The sequence below is a fragment of the Anneissia japonica genome, unplaced genomic scaffold (assembly GCF_011630105.1).
Source record: "Anneissia japonica isolate Jap-2015-1 unplaced genomic scaffold, ASM1163010v1 scaffold493_len2256704_cov171, whole genome shotgun sequence".
Taxonomy (NCBI): Eukaryota; Metazoa; Echinodermata; class Crinoidea; order Comatulida; family Comatulidae; genus Anneissia; species Anneissia japonica.
The window spans coordinates 1,737,070-1,741,423 of NW_022727062.1; positions in this window are offsets into that span (position 1 = coordinate 1,737,070).

The following is a 4,354-nucleotide window of genomic DNA, read 5'->3' on the forward strand; positions in this document are numbered from 1 at the left end:
GCACTAACCATATCAAAAATTTCCATGATAAACTTATTTTTAAAACATTCCCATGTAAAGTTAACGTCATAAGTTTCAAAACAAACACTCCAATCAATTGTGAAAAATATTGCTATAGCACGTGAGACATCAATTTTTGGATAGTTTATAAAATAACTAGGAGGATGCTTAATATTGATTTCAGTTAGATTAAGTGTAACTTTAATTGCGTCGTGATCACTCTCACCCATTCCAAGATGAAGTAGAACAGAAGTTATAATATTTCCCCATTCACCATTAGTATAGAACTGATCAACTAAATTACCATCGTTAGATTAGCATGCAAAATGAGTAACGTATACTAAATATAGCCTAACCAAAATTAAACATGCCATACTACTAAAGCAAGAGGCGAGAAATTATTTGTACTGAATTGTTCAGCAACGTATAGGCATTTGCTTGACACTCGCCTTGTCAGCGAGAGGTTACAGATTTAAATCTCATCACAGACACCTTTTTTTTTTTCATTTAAACTGAAAAGGAACTTTTCGTTGACGGGCTATGCTTGATATATGATTCATATCATTTCATTTCGTTTATTTATTTGACCTCAACATACATATACACAACAACATGGTCATTACTACTAAAATATTTTAAAATTATGTTCAATTCAATTCAACATATTATTTAGCTAGAGTACAAGAGACAATTATTAAAAAGCCGAAAGCTTACACCGTCTAAGCTGGCCCAGACCTACTAAATAATACCACACTCAACAGGACATAATTTAACATTCATGACTAAACATTTGGTCGATACCATACATATCTCTACAATACTTTTAAACAATTTGACTTCTATTAAATTTGTAATTTAGGTTTACCACAGAAATCGATTATTCCCCTAAAATACTTATTTTTGTATTACTTAGCGCATGCTTCGCACAACGGAATATAACACTAATTTACCGGCATCTATTAAAAGAAATATTTACAGCATTTATACTCTAATTCTTTTTTTTTTGTCTTCGATCATTTAGCTATTTTTAGCATGTTATGTTCGCTAATATTGTAACGGAAAATCGTACGTTTTATTTCATTTCATTTCCTTTCATTTATTTAGTCTAAAGAACATTGGGTATAATTGCACATAACATTTGCAATGCGTTTGCTCTGCTTACAGAAGTAAGCGTACTGCTAAATTTTAACATTTCTACTTACACAAATTAAAATAATATAAAACAAGATATGCCTAAATACAAAAAATTGTACAAAATGATAAAACGTACGCATTTAGAGAGGTCTAATGATTAAATATTACAAGCATGATTACGTGATTCTACAATTTAAAAGACAAAACATCTCGAACGGAACAGTTTGAGTGGACGGTGAATGTCATAAACAGTAGTAGCTCTAATGAAAGTGCTAGTATGAGCGATTGGGAAATTACGATTACGTATTGGGAAATTTTTCTCAGTTCTAATGCCATTCTTTCAATATCATTAATTCAGACATAATGGTATCTAAAACTTTAATTCGTTGATATCAACACAACGTACATCATCTAGCAAATATGGTAAGCAAAGGAAATAATCAATGTTTTCTCTCCGTGGGCCTTTACGGCATCCGACCAAGTGCTGAGGAGCCTTTAAAATAATTTGGTCGTACACAACCTGCTTCACCTTCGTATAATCAATGTTGAAATCACCTCCAATGATAACGGAAGCTGAAAATTTCTCTCTTAAATGAAAGGCGTATTTCTGAAGGTGCTGAATAAGTTTACTTTTTTCGGTATCGTTGATGTTCGCCGGGCCGTGCCAAGAAATTGCTATTAATCGATGTGATCTACAATTTTCTAAAGATACGGTGCACTGACGATGATGGTATTGTTGGGGTAAATATTCTTCTTCAAAATAGCTTATATCTTCACATTGACAGAATGTCGTTTTTTTAACAAGTAAGCCTGCATTATAATAACATTCAGGCGTAGGCCTACACCAAGGCCTACGTTCGATTCTTTTATTACAACAGAAATGAAAATCTTTTAGTTGTGTACAATTTCCTATGCTTCCTTCTGGTTCTTGCAAGAATATTATATCAGATGCAAACCATTGTAATATCGGCCCAAGCTCAGTTGATTTACCACCAATATTAAACGTTGTTACTTTGTATCTTTTCCTGCCAAGCTCAGAAATTGAAGCAAAAACAGGATTATGATCAAACTTACGATTAATCGAGTGCGCCATAACTCTTGTAAAAATATTAGCCCATATAAAACAATATGACTATATATAGGCTTATAGCTGATTCACTTATCCACTCCTCAATACTGCGCAATACCACTTTGCTATAGAATGCATTGACGTTACGATGGAGCTATAGAAATCATAATTAATGTAGCTCCATGATTGTATGTACTTAAATCGTCAATGGCACTACTCATATGCGTGGATAAATAACAATGAGATATCGATTTTGTAAAACATAACTTCATTGGCTGTCAAGTCCGGTACGCCTACTTATATTTTGATTAACATTAAAAATTTCTGTGGCATAACCCTCTAGGGTGAGTTGTGAGCCTAATTATAACCATGTAGTTATTTATTTGTATATATATTGATTTATATTTTATTTGTCCCTTTATATTTATTTATCTCTTTGTTTTATCATGTACATATTCAGTTATTCACTTAACCATTTATTATACAAATATTTATTTATAAATTATATTATTTATGTTATTATTATTATTAACTAAAAGAACTCGTAACTTAATTATAGGCATATATGTTTCTTTCAAAGCATTATTATTATTATTATTATTATTATTATTATTATTATTATTATTATTATTATTATTATTATTATTATTATTATTATTATTATTATTATTACTATTTATTATTATTATTATTATTATTATTATTATTATTAGTATTATTATTATTATTATTATTAGTATTATTATTATCATCATCATTTTGGTACTTGATGGTTTCCCATGAAGAGGACCTGCTGATATGATGATTCACAGCTTTGCTGAATTGTCATGATCCCTTTATATTTATATATTTATCTCTTTGTTTTATTATGTACATATTCAGTTATTAACTTAACCATTTATTCATGTATTCCTTTATTATATAAATATTAATTTATAAGTTATATTATTTATGTCAATAACATTATTATTATTATTATTATTATTATTATTATTATTATTATTATTATTATTATTATTATTATTATCATCATCATCATCATCATTTTGGTACTTGATGTGTTTCCCATGAAGAGGACATGCTGAGATGATGATTCACAGCTTTGCTGAATTGCCATTCTTCTGCCTGAATAGATGACAATTGAGTTGGACATTTGTTTACGACATACAATATACAAGTGCACAAGCTGCTTTTCTATTTTATAGAGAATCAACCTCCCAGCCGGGTAATATTAGTATGAGAAGCAATGCAGGCCGGTCCACTGGTAGTAAAACAAGATTTGATTACAAGCGCATGCGCAAATAGAACTTGGACAGCCTAAAAGACTGAGATTTATTAGAATGCATCATGCCTTTGTATTCTTATATACAAAATAATCAATTTAATTTTCTAATATATATGAGCTCCAGTCAAAAATTATTAGTAGGACTTTCTTAATGTGTTAAGTTTGAAGTTACATCTCATTTGATAACAATGAAATAAAGACAGAGTATTAAATGAACACACACTCGTATTATCTATAATTAATCAGGGGCGGCGCTATCGGGGGTCAAGGGCAAAAAAAGACATCCGTCAGGGCCTGAGGACCGCAGGCTTGGACCCCTCTGTCGGGGAAAAGATTCCTCGACAAATTCAATTTCCCTTACAGAGCAGAATGATGGGGAGGGGGTGGCTTCCCCAACGGGGACTAGCTTAACTAGTTCAGTAATTAGAGATTTTTTTTTCAAATATACCCCATAAAATTTAAAATATAATTTAAAAAAATCATAATATTAACTAGTGGGCACTCTGAGAGGGCATACCTGAGCCCACATCATAAATCTCCTCTGTACAAATTTCCTGCGCATACTGTCCCCATGGAAAAAATGTATTCAGTGCAATGCTGATTACTATGACTAATAAGATGTTAATTTATGTACGGACAATTAGCTAAAAGACAAAGTGAAGAAAACAAGCAGACATCATAGGATTTAAACCTCGGATCAATAGTGTGGAAAACACTCTCCTAACCACTCGACTAAACTGTTTCCACCTGTAGCGCTGTCAAATGAATGCCAATAATTATGTTTTGTTACAATTCTTCGGCAAGAACCCTGTATAAGCACACAGACACACGTCCACACAGCAGACTGATAAAAAGTAGTTCGTTCA